Source organism: Symphalangus syndactylus, chromosome 8 (assembly GCF_028878055.3).
Source record: "Symphalangus syndactylus isolate Jambi chromosome 8, NHGRI_mSymSyn1-v2.1_pri, whole genome shotgun sequence".
NCBI lineage: Eukaryota > Metazoa > Chordata > Mammalia > Primates > Hylobatidae > Symphalangus > Symphalangus syndactylus.
In genome coordinates this window covers 51,854,603-51,877,330 of record NC_072430.2, presented here as the reverse complement: position 1 = coordinate 51,877,330, position 22,728 = coordinate 51,854,603, and the positions used below count along the sequence as shown (strand labels likewise).

The following is a 22,728-nucleotide window of genomic DNA, read 5'->3' as shown; positions in this document are numbered from 1 at the left end:
AAACTCCCGACCTCAAGTAATCCACCCGCCTCAGCCTCCCAGAGTGCTGGGATTATAGATGTGAGCCACCGCGCTCGGCCATAAAAATTTTTGAAAAATAATGTTGCCCACAGTACTTAACTCTCCCTCTCTCTGTCTCTCTCTCTCTCTCTCTCTCTCTCTATATATATATATATATATATATATATATATATTTTTTTTTTTTTTTTTTTCCTGTCTCTCTTGACTAAAATGCAAGTTCCATGAGGGCTCCATGACTTTTGCTCACTGCTGAGTCCCCAGCACCTAGGACGGAACCTGGCACAGAGGAGGTATTCAATGAATATGAGTCAATATTACAAATCTTGAACAACTGAAACAATGCTGTGGCATTGACAAATGCGGAAATACAGGGAAGATGAGTGGGAGCAGGGTCGTTGGGGTGGAGGCGTGAGAGGGTGACTCATTTAGAACCCATGGAATTTAAGGTTAGCTGTGTAAATGACAATAAAGCCTGGTGGTTGAAATGCTGGCCTGGGGCTCAGGAGCAGCCAGAGGTGAGGGTCTATTGGGGAATTAGGCATCAAAAGTTGGTGAAAGCTGTGGAATCAGTGAAATCTCTGGGGAGACCATGGGAAGAGAGAGAGGAGAGAACTGGGGACGAAGTCCCAGAAGTCCTAAGATGACCAACTTTTTTTTTTTTTTTCCAGGATTTTACTGGCTTAAAAACTAAAAGTCCAGGCCAGGCATGGTGGCTCACACCTGTAAACCCAGCACTTTGGGACACTAAGGTGGGTGGATCACCTGAGCCCAGGAGTTTGAGACCAGCCTGGCCAACATGGCTAAACCCTTCCTCTACTAAAAATACAAAAATTAGCCAGGTGTGGCGTGTGCCTGTAGACCCAGTTAATTGGGAGACTGAGACATAAGAATCTCTCAATCCAGGAGGCAGAGATTGCAGTGAGCCAAGATCCCACGACTGCGCTCCAGCCTGCGGGACAGAGCAAGACTGTTTCAAAAAACAAAAACAAACAAAAAACTAAAAGTCCATATCTTGGGAAACCCCTTGGTTCCAGGCAAACTGAAATGGTCGGTCAACCTGAGAAGGTGGAAGAATGGGGAAGTGCCAGGTGGAGGAAGCAGAGGTCAGCAGCCCAGAGCTTCCTCCCAGAACCCGAGGAAGGGAGGGCTTAGGAGGACAGGGCTCCTTCCTTCTCCTGCCCAAGACCAGTTTGGTTCTGACCTTCTAAGCCCAGAAAGGCTGAATTACCTCTGAGTTCCTGACCCCCACACCTCCCAGCAACACTGGATAGCTTCCTGAGAAGCCAGGTAACTGGTTTGGTTCGGTTCCGGGGCTTGGTCCCCAGCTCCAATCAATTGGAGAAAGTATGAACCCTTAAATTTTGGGTCAAGGGGGCTTTGATGGTGCCCTGGCTCAGGAGTTCTCAGTTGGTGATCGTTGTCTGCTTGTCCTAAGATGGAGCTTAAGAGTGTTAAGTGACTCTGCAGCCACTGTGGCTAAGGAAACAGGAAGCTGCCTCTCCTCTTGTGAACAATGCAGGCCAAGATTAGCGGCACTTGTAAGGTGCCAGCTCTTACAAGTGGGCGCTGAATTGTGCTCACCACTAAATTTCAAATAAGGAAGATTATTGCTGGATGTGTAGAAACTAAAAAGAGACTGGGTGCGGTGGCTTACGCCTGTAATCCCAGCACTTTGGGAGGCCGAGGTGGGCGGATCACAAGGTCAGGAGTTTAAGACCAGCCTGGCCAGTATGGTGAAACCCCATCTCTACTAAAAATAGAAAAATTAGTTGGGCGTGGTGCCAGGTGCCTGTAGTCCCAGCTACTCGGGAGGCTGCGGCAGGAGAATCGCTTGAACCGGGAAGTAGAGGTTGCAGTGAGCCAAGATCACGCCACTGCACTCCAGCCTAGGCGACAGAGCAAGACTCTGTCTCAAAAAAAAAAAGAAACAGAACAGAAAAGAAAAAAGAAAAGAAACAAGAAACACAAAAGAACTCAAAGAAACATTTCCAACTTCTTTTTAACTTGGCAGTACAGTGACCTAAACCAGGTATGTGGAGCCTTGATTACTATAAAGAGCAAATAAGACAAAAATTAGAAAATATCTTGTACATTTTAAATAATGCTGCAAATATAAGGTCCTGTCACTGAGTCTTGTTTGAAATAAAAGAACTATCAATATTTGATCAATAGAAAGCATGGTCCTTGTCCTTAGAGAGCTTTATGGCTTACCTGCAGAGGCTCATAAGAATTTAGCTATATTTACTCAGCAATATATAAGGGAATAGAAATAAGTATTGTGTCAACTCCCTGACTCTCACCCCTTCCCAGTTCCCTAACCCACAACACACATATCCTCCTTTCTTTCTTTTTTTTTTTAAACAGGGTCTTGCTCTGTCACCCAGGCTGGGGTGTAGTGGCACGATCATAGGTCACTGCAGTCTCAACCTCCAGGGCTCAAGCGATTCTCCCACCTCAGCCTTCCAAGTAGCTGAGACCATAGGTGTATGCCACCACACCCAGTTAACTTTTTTATTTTTTGTAGAGATGGGGGTCTCGCTATGTTGCCCAGGCTGGTCTTGAACTCTTGGGCTCAAGCAATCCTCCCTGTAAACCCAGCACTTTGGGCCTCCAAAGGTGCTGGGATTACAGATGTGAGCCACCACACCCAGCCATATCCACCTTTCTAATGAGCATGGAAAAAGATGCCCTAATTCATTCAGACCAGAATGTGATGGGGAATGTTTCCAGTCACCTTTCTTTACCCACAGACCTAGTCTAGGAAGAAAGGATCAAGAATGGCCAGGTGCAGTGGCTTACGCCTGTAATCCCAGCACTTTGGGAGGCCAAGGCAAGCAGATCATGAGGTCAGGAGTTTGAGACCAGCCTGACCAACATGGTGAAACTCCGTCCCTACTAAAAATACAAAAATTAGCCAGGCATGGTGGCAGGCACCTATAATCCCAGCTACTCAGGAGCCTGAGGCAGGAGAATCGCTTGAACCCGGGAGGTGGAGGTTGCAGTGAGCCAAGATCACGCCATTGCACTCCAGTCTGGGTGACAGAGCGAGACTCCATCTCAAAAAAAAAGAAAAAAAGAGTCAAGAATGTGGCAAGTCTGGGCTTTAATACATTGCCTAGAAATTTAATTCAATAAATATCTATAGGCCATTTGAGGCCTAATGCTGCATTAGGCCCTGTGGTGATCTAAAAGAATGTCTGTGCCCTTAATCTCACCAGAGTGATAAAGCCAAGGTCCCTGAAACAAGATCTTATATTACTAAGTGCCAATGTTAACTATAAGTGCAGTAAGATTCTAGAAAAGGGAAACATGAACTTTGTTGATATTTTTTTTTTGAGACAGAGTTTCATTCTTGTTGCCCAGGCTGGAGTGCAGTGGCGCAATCTTGGCTTACTGCGACCTCCGCCTCCTGAGTTCAATTGATTCTTCTGCCTCAGCCTCCCAAGTAGCTGGGATTACAGGCATGCGCCACCACGCCTGGCTAATTTTTGTATTTTTAGTAGAGAAGGGGTTTCTCTGTGTTGGTCAGGCTGGTCTCAAACTCCCAACCTCAGGTGATCCTCCTGCCTTGGGCTCCCAAAGTGCTGGGATTACAGGTGTGAGCCACTGCGACTGGACGTGGATACATGAACATTTTAAGCAGACTTTATACTTCATGAAGGATAGGCCATCAACTGGACAAACTGACAAAACAAAAGGAAACTTGATGAGTCAAGGTGTAGAAGAATGAATGAGTGTGGCATTTGGAAAAATAGCAGCAAGACTTTCTGCTGAGATCCAGCTTGAAAAGTAAGGGGGAATGTTTTATCTTTCCTTAAAAAATGTGGGTTGCTCTTCGCAATATAAAAGAACCCATGGCTCTTAAAAAGTTAAGAGACGGCCGGGCATGGTGGCTCATGCCTGTAATCCCAGCACTTTGGGAGGCCGAGGAGGGCAGATCACGAGGTCAGGAGATCGAGACCAACCTGGCTAACATGATGAAACCCCGTCTCTACTAAAAATACAAAAAAGTTAGATGGGCGTGGTGGTGGGCGCCTGTAGTCCCGGCTACTCGGGAGGCTGAGGTAGGAGAATGGCGTGAACCCGGGAGGCGGAGCTTGCAGTGAGCCGAGATGGCGCCACTGCACTCCAGCCTGGGTGATGGAGCAAGACTCCATCAAAAAAAAATAATAAGAAGACGAAGTTAAGAGGCTTAAATGGAGAAACCTCCACACCCAGGACTTGAGTAGATAACCTAGCACTGTAGGCGTTTAAGACTCCAAGTCTTGGAACACGAAGGCCCATGGTGCCTATCTATCAGGATAGGAGAGATTATGCTTTGGTAACAATGAATCTCTAATCTCACTGGCTTGATACAGTAAAGCACTCATTTCTTGTTTATGCGACATGTCCAGTGTAGATAAGGATGGGGCGAGGGGAGATTTGCTCCATATAATCTCTCAGGGACCCAGGCTGATGGAGGTTCTACCATCTTAGAATGTTGCCATCTCATGTGACTTTCAGGATTGCTGCAGCAGGGGCAAAAACCCTGTAGGATGTTTATAAGTGCCAAGACTGAGGGTGGCTATCATTTCCACCAGTAATCAATTGGCTAAAACCTAGCTGTATGTGAAAGGAACAATGCAATATATAATCTTCCTTTCTGCCCTGAAAGAGGAAAAATGAAATAGGATTTCATAAACACATATAATATCAATCATGACCGATTATCCAAAGAATCTTACTTTGTTAATAATGGCTAACACTTATATTTTGCTAATCTTTACAATCCATCCTGTGAGGCAGCTTTTATTATTACCTGTGTTTTATTTTATTTCACTTTATTTTATTTTTTTAAACAGGTTCTTCCTCTGTAGCCCAGGCTGGAATGCAGTGGCATGTAGCCTGGAATTCCTAGGTTCAAGTGATCTCACCTCAGCCTCTTGGGTAGCTGGGACTACAGGTGTGCTCCACCACACCTGGCTAATTTTTTCATTGTTTTGTAGAGATGAGGTCTCACTATGTTGCTCAGGCTGGTCTCGAACTCCTGAGCTCAAGTGATCCTCCTGCCTCAGCCTCCCAAAGTGCTGGGATTACAGGTGCGAGCCACTGTGCCTGGCCATCTCCATATTAAAGATAGGAAGGTGAAGCAAAAAGAAATTAAACCATTTATTCATGGCCCCACAGCTAGTAAGTGGCACAACATGGAGTCACTCAAGAAGTTTTTCTCTAGAGTTCATACCATGCCCAGGCTGGAGTGCAGTGGCAGATTCATAGCTCACTGCAGCCTCAATCTCCCCTGGCTCAGGTAATCCTCTTAACTCAGCCTCCTGAGTAGCTGGGACTACAGGCATGCAGCATCACACCCAGCTACAGAGTTCATGTTCTTAACAACTATGTTCTACCTCCTTTGTCATGGGCTTAGTTAAAATGGGAGTCAAATCATGATTCCATGTACCCTGCATCTCTTACATTGGGGTATAGAAAGCTTCTAGCAATGGTGTCATACTTGACTCTGACTAGTCCACCCTGCCAATATTCCCATAGCATCAGTTGTATATATACACTCACCATGCTCTTGACCGGCCTGTCTTGGTACTCTATCTGTTCAAAGGGATGTGGATGAGAGCTTGATTGTGTGTAAGCTATATAGATATATATATGTACTATATGGGTATATATATGGATATAGATGCTGTTTCTAAATGCAAACATTCTTGCATAGGTATCAGCAATCCTCAAGAGCATCGTGTCCTCTGTTTCTGTCCTTGTTCCCCTGTTCTCAACTGCTCTCCAGCACAAGTTATTCTCATTCTTTGGAAAACAGCAGTGAACTATGTTTTTCTCCTAAATCAGTGTAATGGAGCAGATTACGTACAGATGAGTAGTGGGGAGACATTGGCAGCTGGCCCTGAGCAGGGCTGAGTAATGGAAATCCAAGTTATCTCAAGCCTCAGAATTATTCAGGTTTCCTTATGTAACCTGTGTGTCCAAGGTCAGACTAGTCTGAAAACAACATAAGGTTACAATTTCAATAACTTCCAGTCTTTAAACCTAATGTGATCAGGGATTTTGTTTATGTTGTTCATGATTATATAGTGAGTGTCTAGAACAGTGCCTGGAATATAGTAGACATGCAATAAATGTTTGTTAAGTAAATTTATTGACCAAATTCTGGTCCTCTTTGGAGGCATGATGGTGTAGTGGTAGAGTGATATGGTTGGTTCTGTGTGCCCACCCAATCTCATGTCAAATTGTAATTCTCAGTGTTGGAGAAGGGACCTGGTGGGAGGTGATTAGATCATGGGGCAGAATTCCCCCTTGCTTTTCTCACGATAGTAAGTTCTCACGAGATCTGATGGTTTAAAAGTGTGTGGCACTTCCCCCTTCGTTCTCTGTCTCTCTCCTGCTCTGCCATGGTAAGACGTGCTTGCTTCCCCTTTGCCTTCCACTGTGATTGTTAGGTACCTGAGGCCTCCTCAGCTGTGTCTCCTATACAGCCTGCAGAACTGTGAGTTAATTAACCCTTTTTTCTCCATAAATTGCCCAGTCTTTGGTATGTCTTTATAGCAGTGTGAGAACAGACTAATACATAGATCATTGACTTTAGAATCAAATAGACTTGTGTTTGAACTTCACAAGCTATGTGACTCCTCATTAGTTATGTACCCTCTCTGACCTTTTCCTTCCTCATTGGCAAAATGAGGCTAATATTACCTACCTCTTGGATTGTTATGAGAATTAAATGTGATAATCGATGTCAGGCACTCAGTATATTGAAGCTAGCTATGGCTCTGCCCTATATCACAAAAATCCTTGCAGCCCAGCCTGGTCACACACACCTGTAGTCCCAGATACTTAGGAGGCTGAGGCAGGAGGATGGCTTGAGCCCAGGAGTTTGAGGCTGTAGTACACTATCATCGTGCCTGTCAATAGCCACCTGGACAATATAGCAAGACCCTGTCTCTAAATAAATAAATACATTTTCAAAAAGAAAAATCTCTGGAGGCCTTTTTGTTCCTCAGGGTTCCCCTCAGACATTTCTGTAAGTCTTCAGGGGTGCCTCAGGTATGTTCACCAGTAAGTCTTCTTAGCTACCAAATCTCACATTTATCTTGGATTCTCCACCAACCTCCCCCTCCTCTACTCTGCTTTCTTTTGGTCTTGTCTGACTCTGAGCTCTCGCCTACCGTTTTGCAGTGCCTGCCATGTAGGGTGCTAATATCTGAGCAAATAATGCTGCCTCCTGCTTAAAGCCAACGATGTCAACACTGAGTCAGCAGCACTGAGGCCGCTGCAACTGCCACTCTCTAAAGCTTAAGGTATTCACCAAAGGTACCACCATCCCCCATTGCAGCTGCCTTGTGCCTGTCTCCTAGGCCACCTCGGAGAGCCTCCTAGCTGAGACTCTACCCTCTGAAGCAGGAAGTGTTCCTTGGTGGCTCCTATTTCACAGGTCCCACGTGGATCTGCACATTGAGGAATATCCCTGAACCATACTTGCTTCTGCTTGTCCCCACAGTACTGTCTGTGTGTCCTCAATATCTCAAAGAAATTTTGTGTGACTGTGTCTACATCAGCTGTCTATCACCTAAGCCTCCTATCCTATCCTATGTGATTAGGACTTAATCACAGCCATGGGATGCTGGGTGGGAAACAACTGGAGAGACATACACTCAGCAGTTACTTGAAACCACTCCTTCCCCCCACCAGAAGCCAAGGGCATTATTACCAACTAGTGTTTTTCAGTTTCTCTCTCTTATTTATTTATTTTTAGAGACAGGGTCTTGCTCTGTTGCCCAGGGTAGAGTGCAGTGGTGTAAGCATAGCTCATTGCAGACTTGAACTCCTGGCTCAGTACATTGCAGCTAGCTATGGCTCCGCCCTGTATCAGAAAAATCCCTGGAGCTCGGCCTGGTTGCACACGCCTGTTGTCCCAGCTACTCAGGAGGCTGAGGCAGGAGGATGGCTTGAGCCTGGGAGTTTGGGGCTGCAGTACACTATCATTATGCCTGTCAGTAGCCACGTGGGCAATATAGCAAGACCCTGTCTCTAAATAAATAAATAAATAAATAAATTTTTAAAAAGAAAAGATCTCTTGGGGCCGGGCATGGTGGCTCACGCCTGTAATCCCAACACTTTGGGAGGCCAAGGTAGGTGGGTCACCTGAGGTCAGGAGTTTGAGACTAGCCTGGCCAACATGGTGAAACCCTGTCTCTACTAAAAATACAAACAATAGCTGGGCATGGTGGCACAAGCCTGTAATCCCAGCTACTCAGGAGGCTGAGGCAGGAGAATTGCTTGAACCCGGGAGGTGGAGGCTGCAGTGAGACGAGATCGTGCCATTGTACTCCAGCCTGGGTGACAAGAGCGAAACTGCATCCAAAAAAAAAAAAAGGCAAGAAAAGAAAAAAGTCTTTGTAGATTCCTCAGGGTTCCCCTCAGACATTTCTGTAAGTCATCGGGGTGTCTCAGATATGTTCACCAGTAAGTCCTCTTAGCCCAGGAGTTTGAGACTGTAGTACACTATCATTATGCCTGTCAATAGCCACCTGGGCAATATAGCAAGACCCTGTCTCTAAATAAATAAATAAATATGTTTTTAGAAAGAAAAATCTCTGGAGACCTCCCACCTCAGCCTCCTGAGTAGCTGGGGCTGCAGGCACGTTCGCCGTGCCAAGCTATTTTTTTTTTAATCTTTATTTTTGTAGAGACAGGGTCTCACTATGTTGTCCAGGCTGACCTCAAACTCCTGGCCTCAGTGATTCTCCCACATCAGCCTCCCAAGGTGCTGGGATTACAGATCTGAGCCAACCCACCCAGCCTCTCACTCTCGTAGAAAGAGTTCTTTTCTGGTGGCTTCCAGGTCCCTCATACAAAAAAAGGCTCCTGACAGGGTTCTCCACTGGCCCTATACCCAAGACCAGACATGTCTGAGCTCCCAGCTAAAGACAGCTTGTTTCCAGCCCAAAGCCTCATTACTTTTAAAAGGGAAAAATTTGACAGTAAAATCTAAAAGCATTAACTTTCTTAGGCCTTTCAGATTTGATCAACTGAAAATTAATACCAAGATTTACAAAATTAAGGACTTCTTAGATAAACATTAGAAAAACAAAACTGATTAATATTATTTGGTAAAAAGCAGGGGTAGAAAGTTCTACCCTTTAAGAACAGATTAGAGGAAAAATTGCACAGAAGCCAGTAAGGAAGGAGTTATCTGCAGAGCTGGCGTCTGATATGCAAAACGCTGATAAGGCTTAGAAACTCAGAAGACCTGAGGAGGCCCCCTTTGATACCGTTTGATAAAGCAACAAGTGCAATCACAGTGCCAGGGCCTGTGCTAGGAATTGTATGTGTACCCTGTCTTTAATCTTCAAACAACTCTGTGTTACTGGACAAAACACCTGCCCACACCCACTCCCTCCCCTATTCACCCAACAGGGCCTGGGAGGAAAAGAAGGCCTGTTTCTCAGAGCAAATGTAACCTGGTAGCCCTTAAAAATACAACTGGTGGCCAAGCATGGGGGCTCATACCTGTAATCCCAGCACTTTGGGAGGCTGAGGCAGACAGATCATCTGAGGTCGGGAGTTCAAGACCAGCCTGACCAACATGGAGAAAACCTGTCTCTACTAAAAATACAAAAAGTAGCCAGGCATGGTGGCACATGCCTATAATCCCAGCTACTCAGGAGGCTGAGGCAGGAGAATCACTTGAACCCAGGAGGCGGAGGTTGCCATGAGCTGAGATCGTGCCATTGCACTCCAGCCTGGGCAACAAGAGAGAAACTCTGTCTCAAAAAAAAAGAAAAAAAAATACAGTTGGTAATTTTAAAGCTTTAGCAGAGTGCTTGGATATGTGGAGGGAGAGCAAAGTTTGCAGCAGGAACTGGAGAGAGATGAATTGGTTGCGTTATGTTATGCAGTTATTATCCTTTAGGAAGGATCTGTGTTTCCTCTAGAAGGTGAGGGCAGAGGAGGAAGAGAAAGGAAAGAAAAGGAAGACAAAGTGGCTGGAGAACATAGAGGGAGACTGGATCCAGAACAGGGAAAAAATGCCAAGGGACAGACAGACTGAGAGAATATATAATATATATGTAGAGAGAGCTTCTATCTATAGAGTGCCATATATGTGTGTGTGTGTGTGTGTGTGTGTGTGTGTATAAATTTTGTCTAGAGAAAGGATCTCGCTTTGTTGCCCAGACTGGTCTAAAACGCTTAACTTCAAGTGATCCACCCACCTTGGCTACCAAAGTGCTGGGATTACAGGTGTGAGCCACCACACCCAGCTAACAATATTGATTTTTTAGTATGCCTAGCAGGATAAAAATCCCTCCATGCCAAGCTTGTCTAACCCGCGGCCTGCGGACTGCATGTGGCCCAGGACGGCTTTGGATGTGGCCCAACACAAATTTATAAACTCTCTTAAAACATTATGAGATTTATGCACTGACCCTTTGTTGTTGTTGTTGTTGTTGTTGTTTTGTTTTGTTTTTTTTAGCTCATCAGCTATTGTTAGTGTTAGTGTATTTTATGTGTGGCCCAAGACAATTCTTCTTCTTCCAATGTGGCCCAGGGAAGCCAAAAGATTGGATACCTCTGCTCTATGCAAAAGCCTTAGGTGACTGAGTTTTTGTTGAAATTAAGGAAAGAACTGAGCTCTACAACTGGATTGACATGGCATAGGTTAGAGGCAGCGTGTGAGAGGTGATGAGCCAATATTCCAGAATTTAAATAATCCTGGGGAAGCAGGATCTCACAGCCAGGGTGATTGTATGCATAGGACGATTGTATGCATCTTCAGAAAGTTTTCAGAAATCCCGGGGGGGTAATGGACTGCCTGTACCCCTGTAACGGGTATTTGAGGACATCTTACCTAAAAATTAAGGGCCAGGAAGACTCTCCAACCTCTGTTTATACCTAAAATTACATAGTATGTATGACTTTTGAATCAAGTTGTCATTTTGCATCACATTTATAAACATTTCCAATGTCATTAGAATGTCTTCACTTTAAAAGTTTAGCGCCGGGCACGGTGGCTCACACTTGTAATCCCAGCACTTTGGGAGGCCGAGGCGGGCGGATCCCGAGGTCAGGAGATCGAGGCCACGGTGAAACCCCGTCTCTACTAAAAATACAAAAAATTAGCCGGGCATGGTGGCGGGCACCTGTAGTCCCAGCTACTCGGAGAGGCTGAGGCAGGAGAATGGCGTGAACCTGGCAGGCAGAGCTTGCAGTGAGCCGAGATTGCGCCACTGCACTCCAGCCTGGGCGACAGAGCGAGACTCCGTCTCAAAAATAAAAAATAAAAGATAAAAAATAAAATAACAGTTTAGCGCAACGTGGATACACCTTAATTTTAATTCTATAAAATTGAGTATTCTGGCTGTTTCCGGCCTTGTTTTATGTTTTATGTTTTTTTTGCAATTATAACTACTGCTATGATAAACATCTGTGCGATAAATTTTTACTAGGTAGCAGCTTAACCATGCCAACATAATCCAGACTGACTAGGATTCTCAAATTTAGTCTCCATCGAGAGACCAAATATGCAAACGGACAATGGCCAGACCATATATGAAAACTGAACTCTGATCCACAGCCTCTGTAACGACCAGCCCAGGAAGACAAACCACAGCCTCTATAGCAATCAGCCCCCAAACAGTCAGGACTTGGTCAATCATTGCCAGCTTCCCTAAATTTTGGCCCTCCTTCCAACTCAGGACCAACCAGAGAAAGCCAGATATGATCTCCACACCAATTCTATAGGGCACCCTGCTTCTCAGTAGCCTGCCTCCAGCTCTTTCATGTCAACAACCTCCTATCAGAGGACACCTGAAGCCCTCCCCTTTTTTTTCTCACTCTAAAGCTTGCCTACTCGCCCACCTGACTTTGACTAAATGCCAAAACCAAGTGCTAGTGGCTGACTCCCTCGCTATAGAGAGCTCTCCATAAATCTTCTCTGCTTGTTCTCATTCGGGTTTATGTCTACACTCCTGGCAAAGCGTATCTCAGGTCAACCTGGTAGATTCTGAACCCAAAGGAATATCACAGGCCAAACACTGCATAGGAACCTTTTCTACCATGAGCCATTGGAAAATTCCTGGCCGTTTGTAGAAGGACATCTAGCAGAAAAACACCACCTCCACACGCCATGCATACCTACCAGATAGAAGGCCCTGGGCCCCATGTCGGCTTTGACCACTTGATGCCTTTGCAGTACCAGAAGCAGCAGAAGCAGAAAGCCACAGAAAATAAATCAGCTGCTGAGTTCAAATTGCTCCAGTCCATCACACTGCCATGTCGCCAGCCTGTGGTGCCAGGCCAATTACTACCACAAGCACTGAAGTCACTTTTCAAAACATGGTCAAACTCCAGCAGGGCCAGCCAGGCATTAAAACACTCAGACACAATTGTCAAAGCAAAGAATTATGTGCCAGTAAATATAAATCAGGGCTCCAGTTTAGTAATCACCTGGCTGACAGCCTGAAGGTTAACCCTTCCTGGACAGACCTGACCCATTGTCAATTCAGAGAGACAAGAATAAAGAGGGCAGAAGGGGATGGGGTGGGAGGGACCAGGCGTGGGGTCCAGTCAGACTGAAACTGGGGTGATTTTCTGTGCTGTCATTCCTAGGCCACTACAGCTTTGGGGGCTGTGGGTGACTGTCAACTCAGGTCATCTGTGAGGCAGGTGTGACTGTTTCCTATGTCTTCTTAAGCCTCTTAAGTTCACACAGTTACCCAGAACCATCAGGAAATGGAGAGAGATTTTCTCCTACTGTGTGTCCAGCACTGAGGTTCCCTTAAGGTTTGCACGTTTCTTTTTAGTATTTAACTCCTTGAAGGACACATGACAAGTAGACCCACCCTTATTTGATTAGGACTCCCTCGCCAGGGGTGTTACAAGTGCCACTGCAGATGCTCACATTCTAGGCACACAAGAAAAAATCTGCAAAGCTCCTCTCTAGCCCACCATTCTGAGAAATGATGCTGTCTAACTTTAAATAGGCTTTTAAAGTCTATTAAGCATCATTTACAAATCCGAATGGGTTTTAATCTCTGCAAACCTTCTGAGTTGGTATCACCATTATCATTATTCCCTTCTGAGGCTCAGAGAGTTTAACTGACTTGCCCATGAGCACGAAGCTAGGAAGGGACACAGCTGGGGCTCATCTGACTCCAAAATCCAGTGGTACTTTGGGGATGGGGCTGGAGAGTTAGGGGTGGGAGGCGGGTAGGAAATCCAGCTTTCACTAGAGCTGGAGGTGTTTGCCCTAAGCTTCCTGATACAAGGGGAGGGTGGTGATTGTGAGGGTTTACAAGGCTCACGGGGAGACCTATGGCTGGAAATCACCTCTGGGTTCTCTTCAAGCCCCGGAAAGGGAGTGCCAGAATGAAACAGCTCTTCTGGTATTTTAATGGAACAAAAAGCCCGAAATACAAGGAGCTGGCTGGTTGCTGGGACGGCCCCTAACTTACTCTTTAACTGTAATGAATTGGTCATTTCCTGGATGTAAAGGAAAAGTTTAAGAAAAAAGTGACAGAGAAACCCCCTCCCAGCCCCCCAGCCCAGCCAGCTGCAGCGAGGAAAACAAATGAGCTTCTATAGATGGAATCCTTTGTTTGAATAGAGGCTAATTGTGGCTCCTCTTTGCTTGTAACCTGGGGTCAGGTGGCTGACACCCAAACGGTTCCCTCAAGGCAGTAACTACGAGCCCCTGGAAGAATGAGCACATTGGAACTCGGGAGGGGACCACTTACAAGAAAGGTCTGAATCTGGAAGAAGCAAAAGATCAAGTCAGACGTGTGAAGAGTAAGGAGCCCGTGGATCTAGAGGGAAAGGACATTTTTCTGTGAAGAGTTCCCCCTCCTTATCCTCTCTCCCTGCCACATTTAGGTAAAAAGACCCAGTGATAAATAGCACCTGCCAGCCATGGTAGGCATGACCAGAGTGGCAGGCGGCCTGTGCACAGGGTGCTGGATGAGGGCAGAGGCACCCATGGAGGTGCAAGCCTGTTTCGCTGCCCCTCCTGACCCCAGCATCCCTAGCCACCAGTGTGATAAAGTGAGTGCCTCCATGGGGCAGGAAGGCAGAGACCCTGCCCAGCCCCTTCCCCTGTCCTCTGGCCTCCTCATCTGCCTTGCACCACTTCCTCCCACCTAGCTCTTCTCTCCTGGCCAGCCTCCCACACGCAGGTGCCAGTGAGAATAACACTTGCATTTAGATTGATTCTGTATTTTCTCTCCTTTTTTTTTTTTTTTTTTTTCTTTTTTGAGATGGAGTCTCTCACTGTGTCACCCAGACTGGAGTACAGTGGCGTGATCTCGGCTCACTGCAACCTCCGCCTCCTGGGTTCAAGCAATTCTGCCTCAGCCTCCTGAGTAGCTGGGATTGCAGGCACCCACCACCATGCCCGGCTAAATTTTGTATTTTTAGTAGAGACGGGGTTTCACCATATTGGCCAGGCTGGTCTCGAACTCCTGACCTTGTGATCCACCTGCCTTGGCCTCCCAAAGTGCTGGGATTACAAGTGTGAGCCACTGTGCCCAGGCTTCTCTCCTTTTTACTAAGTTGTCCAGGACACTCTCCCCTCAGGTTGCTAAACACCCTCCTGGCCTGAGAACAAAAGAGAACAGAGCTGGAAGTGGAGGAAGCCATTCTTCTGTTTTTCTTGATCTCTGATCCTATCTCCTTCTAGCACCCCAGCCAGCTTGTGCCCCCTGAGTGGCATCTTCCTGCTTTGGGACTCTTGTGAAAGCCACATCAGGGCCCTGTGTTAGTGAGGGGGAGAGAGCTACCAGTGACTCTGATGGGAAGGAGATCTCTCTGTGCTGTCACCATCACAGGGCTGGGCCACGTGCTTCAGAGACTGCCTGAGAGAAGGGAGCTCAGGATGCTTGAGGTGGGACTGAGTTTTGACCTGAAGACCTTTGAAATGTTTATGAAAAGAGGAGAAAACACACAGGGAAATTCAACAATAAACCTAGGCTTTTAAAAGAATCCAAAAGTGAGTCTTGAATTTTCTAAGAGGCAAGACATGGATACCGCTTTAGGGCAGATGGTTACTTAGTTTTGGAAAAACCAATGTAATGGCTCATTTAATTATGCAAATGTGGGGATATAGTAGCTGGAAGGGAAAAGTGCTCTAGTGGTAAAGTGAATAGGTGTGTCTGTGTTAGAGTCTGCCATAGATCTCTGCTGTTTCCTTAGGAAAAACTGGATTTGCTGATAAAGAAGTTGACTTGTGCCAGACTGATGCTCCATTGTAGCTGCCTGTATTCTCATACCACTCATCATAGATGAAGACTCTGCTTTTGTGAAGTCTTTGTGGGGACCTTGGTACACACAATTGAGGAGTTTTTTTTTTTTTTTTTTTTTTTTTTTGAGACAGTCTCGCTCTGTTACCCAGGCTAGAGTGTGCAGTGACGCCATCTCGGCTCACTGCAACCTCCACCTCCCAGGTTCAAGCGATTCTCCCACCTCAGCCTCCTGAGTAGCTGGGATTACAGGTGCCTGCCACCACGCTTGGCTAATTTTTTTGGTATTTTTAGTAGAGATGGGGTTTCACCATATTGGCCAGGCCAGTCTTGAACTCCTGACCTCAGGTGATCTGTGTATCTCAGCCTTCCAATTGCTGGGATTACAGGCGTGAGCCACGATGCCTGGCCAGTTGGGGAGATTCTATATGCAGCCCAGCCCTACAGACTGCTTTGGGATTCCCAGGAGAGACCCTGTTGGCCAAGACATTGGTGTCCCCATCATGGGCATTACTAATAATGAGGCCCTTTTGAGTGGCTTCTCTAGTATCAAACATTCACTAGGTAAGGCTTAGGATTTCTTTCTTTTCTTTTTTTTTTTTTTTTTTTTTTTGAGACAGGGTCTCGCTCTCTTGCCCAGGCTGGAGTACAGTGGTGCAATCTCGGCTCACTACGACCTCTGCCTCCCGGGTTCAAGTGATTCTCTTGCCTCAGCCTGCTGAGTAACTGGGATTACAGGCACGCGCCACCACGCCCAGCTAATTTTTTTGTGTTTTTAATAGAGATAGGGTTCACCATGTTGATCAGGCTGGTCTTGAACTCCGGTTCAGGAGTTCTTATCCTGAGTCCACGGACCCGCCGTGAGGTCAGTGAATAAAATTCAGAGACTCTATGTACTTGAATGAAAAAAAAAAAATCTTTATTTTTACTAACTTCTAAATGATTTTAGCGTTTTCTTGAGTAGTAATACAGGTAAGAAACTACAGTCGTATTAGCAGAACTGGTGACTTTATCACTGCTATGGTTTAGATATGGTTTCTTTGGTACACCACCCCCACAAAGAAATTGATCCCCAGTGTTGGAGGTGGGGCCTAATAGGTTTTAGGGTCATGGGGCTGAATCCCTCATGACTGGCTTGGTGCCTCCTCGAGGTAATGAGTTCTCACTCTGCTAGTGCCTACGAGAGCTGATGGTTAGAAAGAGCCTGGCACCTTCCCCCTCTCTCTTGCTTCCTCACTCACCACATGATTTCTAAACACCAGCTCCCCTTTACCTCACACCATGAGTGGAGGCAGCCTGAAGCCCTCACCAGAAGCAGATTCTTATGCCATGCTTCTTGTACAGCCTGCAGAATCGTGAGCCAAATCAACCACGTTTCTTTATAAATTACCCAGCCTCAAGTATTTCTTTATAGCAACAAAAAACAGACTAAGACAGTCACCAATAGAAACTATAGATATTTTCATGTCACCTTACTGTTGTTGGTGTTATCTTGAAATATTGTGTACATTCATTACTGCTTGAAATTTACAGTAGCTATTAGGCCTGTCCCTAGAAACTGGCAAGGTTAAACTCAACTTCCAGTTGGCATCAGGTGATAGAATTACTTGCAGGTGGTTTAACACTGGACCAGACTCAATCCTTGGCTTAGGCCATCCTGAAAGCCTATAAGCTACTGATCCATTTGGGGAAAGGTGAGAGTACCTACGCAGTATTTACAGCCAATGCACCTATCTTGAACACAACTCATTTTACCAGTGAAAATTAATATCTAACATTTATCATGCTAGCTAACAAGCCCTCTGGTGTTAATATGAAATAAAGATGGTTGAAGTTGTAGTGGTGTCGCCCTTTGGTCAGATCTTTTTTGCTTAGAGTTCTGCTTATAATCTTTCAGATGTTATTCATTTCTGAAGAGTGCATTTCTTCTTTTTTTTTTTTTTTTTGAGACGGAGTCTCGCTCTGTCGCGCAGGCTGGAGTGCAGTGGCGCACTCTCGGCTCACTGCAAGCTCCGCCTCCCGGGTTCACGCCATTCTCCTGCCTCAGCCTCTCTGAGTAGCTGGGACTACAGGCGCCCGCCACCATGCCCGGCTAATTTTTTTGTATTTTTAGTAGAGACAGGGTTTCACCGTGGTCTTGATCTCCTGACCTCGTGATCTGCCCGCCTCGGCCTCCCAAAGTGCTGGGATTACAAGCGTGAGCCACCGCACCCAGCCGAGTGCATTTCTTTTAGAAGACTCCAAATGTTAATTAACTGCTCCTAGTGTGTAGATGACATATATATCATATTAATTATGCTGAAATATTTAAAAGTAAATGATCACAATATAATGCAAATCAAAGCTGACCCAGAAGTTTGGTAGAAATTGTAGGTTATCTGACACATTCAGTGAATCCTTGTGCTTCTTTTGGGTAGCTAAACATCAAATGTCTTCTTGAATTTACAGTTGAAACCACTTGGGAAACAGCACCGGGTACATGGCCTCATGTATTAGTCTGTTCTCATGCTGCTATAAAGAACTGCTGGAGACTGGGCAATTTATAAAGGAAAGTGGTTGTTTTTTTTTCTTTTTTTGAGATGGAGTCTCGCTCTGTCGCCCAGGCTGGAGTGCAGTGGGGTGATCTCAGCTCACTGCAAACTCCGCCTCCCGGGTTCACGCCATTCTCCTGCCTCAGCCTCCTGAGTAGCTGGGACTACAGGCGCCCACCACCATGCCTGGCTAATTTTTTTTTTTATTTTTATTAGACGCAGGGTTTCACCATGTTAGCCAGGATGGTCTCGATCTCCTGACCTCATGATCCACCCACCTCGGCCTCCCAAAGTGCTGGGATTACAGGCACGAGCCACCGCGCCCAGCCAGGAAAATGGTTTAGTTGACTCAGTTCAGCAGGGCTGGGGAGGCTTCAGGAAACTTAAAATCATGGCAGAAGGGAAAGCAAACACATCCTTCTACATATGACGGCAGGGAGAAGATTGAGAGCTCAGTGAAGGGGGAAGCCCCTTATAAAACGATCCGATATCATGAGAACTCACTCACTATCACGAGAATAGCATGTGGGAAGCCATCCCCATGATTCAATTACCTCCCACTGGGTCCCTCCCACCACTTGTGGGGATTATGGGAACTACAATTCAAGATGAGATTTGGGTGGGGACACAGCTAAACCATATCACCTCACATACTACTGTAACCCTTGGTCAAGACTGGACTGTCAGAGCAAGTCTGGCAAACTTTCTAATGCTGGGTCATTAGAAAAAGAAATTCCTGGAGCAGGAAACCACTGCTGCATCTCTTTGCTCTTTCCTTGGAAAGAAACATTATTTCACAGAAAGACAACAGATGAATGCTGAATGGTTGTTTTCCCCTACTCTTAGCTATACATTTCAAATGTCCTATTCTCAAAGATGCTAGCTCTAGCTAAATATAGCCAAGGTATTGAGTCTAAGAGCAGGCGATGCCGATCTTTACCACTCTTGGTATCATTTTCAAATGTAAAGAGGCTCAGTGCCCTTTAGCAACTAGAGACCAGGATTCAGTTTTCTCCCTTTTGAAATTGAACTACCTTTTGGCCAGAAAGAATGAAGTTATTTAAAACCTCAGCGTTATTAATGCAAGAAGGGACCACAAAGAGTACTTGGTCCCTCTTCCCCACTTAACAGATGAGGAAGGAAAGGCCAAGAGAGATACAGGGTGATCATCCCTAATCTGAAAATCTGAAATTCAAAACACTCCAAAATCCAAAACGATTTGAGTGCTGCCATGATGCTGTAAGTGGAAAATTCCACACCTAACCCCACCTGATGGGTTGCAGTCAAAACACAGGCGGGCAACATGCAGTTTAAATTCGTGGGGTTCTTAGTGTTTGTTTTTATTTGTAGTTTGTTTAGAAATAGGGCCACCCAGGTTGGAGTGCAGTGGCTTAATCAAAGCTCACTGCAGCCTTGAACTCCTGGGCTCCAGTGATCCTCCTGCCTCAACCTCCCACATAGCTAGGACTACAGGTGCATGCCACCACACCTGGCTTGTGTTTTTTTTTTTTTTTTTTTTTGAGACAGAGTCTCGCTCTGTCGCCCAGGCTGGAGTGCAGTGGTGCAATCTCGGCTCACTGAAAGCTCTGCCTCCTGGGTTCACACCATTGTCCTGCCTCAGCCTCCCGAGTAGCTGGGACTACAGGCGCCCGCCACCACGCCCGGCTAATTTTTTGTATTTTTAGTAGAGACACAGTTTCACCGTGTTAAGCCAGGATGGTCTTGATCTCCTGACCTTGTGATCCACCCGCCTCAGCCTCCCAAAGTGCTGGGATTACAGGCATGAGCCACGGTGCCTGGCCTTTTTTTTTTTTTTTTTTTAATTAATGCTACAGTATTTTTTACTTTTAAGTACTTATGTGTAAGTAAATGTTAGGAAATTATTGCTGGCCATGGATGGCAGCTCACACCTGTAATCCTGGCACTTTGGGAAGCTGAGATAGGAGGATCACTTGAGGCCAAAAGTTCAGGACCAACCTGGACACTATGGTAAGACTCCATCTCTACAAAAAAATTTTAAAGTCAGCTGGGCATGGTGATTTGCACCTGTAGTCCTCGCTACTCAGGAGGCTGAGGTGGGAGAATCGTTTGAGCCCAGGAGGTTGAGGTTGCAGTGAGCTATGATGGCACTACTGCACTCCAGCCTGGGCAACACAGTGAGACTCTGTTTCAAAAACAAAAACCAAAAACAGGGAAATGATTGTTTATTGGTAGCACATAAATTCAGTCAGGAGTTATGGTGATGCCAAATAACTACAGGTTGTCCACATACGTGGCTGCGATAATGACACCTTTGCTTTCTGATGGTTCAGTGTATGCAAAGTTTTTTTCAACACAAAGTTATTATTACTATTATTTTTTTAGAGACAGTGTCCTGTTCTGTCACCCAGGCTGGAGCACAGTGACAAAATCATAGCTCACCTTAAACTCCTACATTCAAGGGATCTTCCCACCTCAGCCTCCTAAGTAGCTGGTACAATATGCTGGCTGTTTTAAATTTTTTGTAGCGATGGGGTCTCGCTGTGTTGCCCAGGACAGTCTTGAATTCCTGGCCTTGAGCAATCTTCTTACGTAGACTTCCCAAAGCACTGGGATTACAGGTGTGTGCCACTGGGCCTGGCCCAAGCACAAAATTATTAAAAATATTGTATAAAATTACCTTCAGGCTATGTACATACGGTATAGATAAAACATAAATAAATTTCATGTTTATTTAGACTTGGGTCCCATCCCCATGATATCTCATTGTGGATATAGGTAAATACTGCAAAATCTGGAAAAAAAAAAATCCAAAACATTTCTGGTCCCAAGCATTTCAATTCAGGGATACTCAAGCTGTATTTGTTTAATGGCTACAGAGCAGGCATACTGACCAGTCTGAGAGGGTCTTCCTTCAACACAAATATCCAGTTCCTGCTGAGATGAGACAGTGGGAGATGATAAAATTGTACCTTCAAAGTAAATGTGTAGCCTATATACTGGCAATAACCACTCAGAAAATGTGACAGGAAAAATACCTCACTTATAGTGGCAGCAAAAATGATAAAATTCCCTGGGTAGATTTCTTCACATCGTCCACAAAAACACATTCTGGATGGATTAAAGAGCTAAGTGTAAGAAACAAAACAAACAAACAACAACAACAAAAAAACCCACAAAGCTATAAAGTGCTAGCAGAAAAAAGTAGGAGATTATTTTTATGATTTTTGAGGAGGGATGAAAGACCTTCCAAAGCAAGAAACAAAACCCAAATCATAAATGAAAAGATCTACTGATATGATTGAATAAAAATGAAAAACCACTGTAAACAGCAGCAAATGACAAGCAACAGATTAAGAGGAAATATTTGCAACATTTATAACAAGCAAAGGGTTAATACCCACAACATATAAAAAAAAAAATTGCCCGGGCACAATGGCTGATGCCTGTAATCCCAGCACTTTGGGAGACTGAGGCGGGTGGATCAACTGAGGTCAGGAGTTTGAGACCAGCCTAGCCAACATGGTGAAACCTTCTCTCTACTAAAAATACAAAATTAACCAGACGTGGTGGTGGGCACCTGTAATCCCAGCTACTCAGGAGGCTGAGGTGGGAAAATTGCTTGAACCCAGGTGGCAGAGGTTGCAGTGAGCTGAGATCGTGCCACTGCACTCCAGCCTGGGCAACAAGAGCAACAATCCATCTCAAAAAAAAAAAATTTTTTTTTTCAAAGAATAAATATAAAAAAAAAAAATTCAATTAAAAAAATGGACAAAGAATATGAACTGGCCAATCACATAGGAAATACAGATTTTCACTGGGCATATGAACAGATGATTTTAGGGAAATAGATTTTTAGCTGTGGTTTTCAGATTACACTCAGCTTTAGAACCATCCAAACAAGAGTATTAAATCACAGGCTACATTCTCTTTGCCTCTAAAAAGTAAACATAAAAATAAAATCATAGGCAAAGGATGGTCTTCAGGGAAATGTGCTTTCCAGAAAGTTGGAAAGGTACAGGCGGAGTTATTGTTCAAGGACAGCTGGACATGTTAATTTCAAGAGCCAGGAGAACACAAGGTTGATAACATCCCTGTAGACAGAAACATGGCTTGTGTGTATAAAGGTCTTCTTAAAAGGCGGTAAAAACCCTGGGTATAGTGAGATTAAAGCATAAAAAGACTTGAACTTTTCCACATTTGCTTTGACTCCCTTTGGGTGCACAGTGTGCCCCACCCTGAGGCCTGGGGACCAGGGAAAGCTGCTTGGAGACATCCACCTTTGCTCCACGCAGCCACTTCACTGCTGATAAGATTTTATATTGTCAGCTACTTAAATCCAGACCTTAATTTTTTCTGCGTTGGGTGTGTGTTCTCGTCCTATCATCTGATAACTACCTGAAATGCTGCAATGTTTATCCTAATTAATCTGAGAAATGCAAATTAAAATGTGCTACAACAAGCCCAATTAGAGTACATCTATTTTTGTTTAATTGATCAGAGAAATATTTAAAATATTTCTAATACCTGGTGTCGGCAAGAGGTGGGGTAAAGTACCCTCTAATAAACTGTTGGTAAGGATGTTATTAATAAAACCATTTGAGGATCCAGTTTGGCAGTATCTCTTAAATACCAAATATTTGTTCCCTTTGACCTAGCAATTAAAATTCAGGAATATGTGCACATTTTTTAGGCAACATGGATGAAGATTTTATTGCAGTGTTATTTTTGTTGAAAATCAGAAGCAACCTAAAAATGGCCATTAATAAGAAATGATGAAATTAACTACAGCATATCCATGCCGTTTAATTTATGTTCTCTCAGAATCAGACTTTGTAAGTAGGATTCAAGTGCAGGATGTTTGGAAAGTGTAAGTAGGGAAATGAGGAAGTGATACAGGGAAGGGCAGAAAACCAATGAAGGGTGTGTTATTAAACCAGTTATAAAGATAAGCAACTAGA

At 44.9% G+C, this 22,728-nt stretch overlaps 1 protein-coding gene across 16 annotated transcripts in view; it reads left to right on the top strand.

Annotated features, from left to right (window-relative positions):
- Positions 1 to 22,728, top strand: part of FUT8 (fucosyltransferase 8) — a 464,407-nt gene that overhangs the window by 3,334 nt on the left and 438,345 nt on the right. For 2 of the 16 annotated variants that reach the window (XM_063644497.1, XM_063644504.1), the window contains exon 1: positions 6,391 to 6,419. The exons of 11 other annotated variants lie outside the window; for them this stretch is intronic. The gene's annotated coding sequence lies outside the window, so the exon portion shown is untranslated. Of the gene's footprint in view, positions 1 to 6,390; positions 6,512 to 22,728 lie in introns of those variants that run through there. 3 more of the 16 variants (XM_063644482.1, XM_063644479.1, XM_063644470.1) reach the window with 2 other exon arrangements.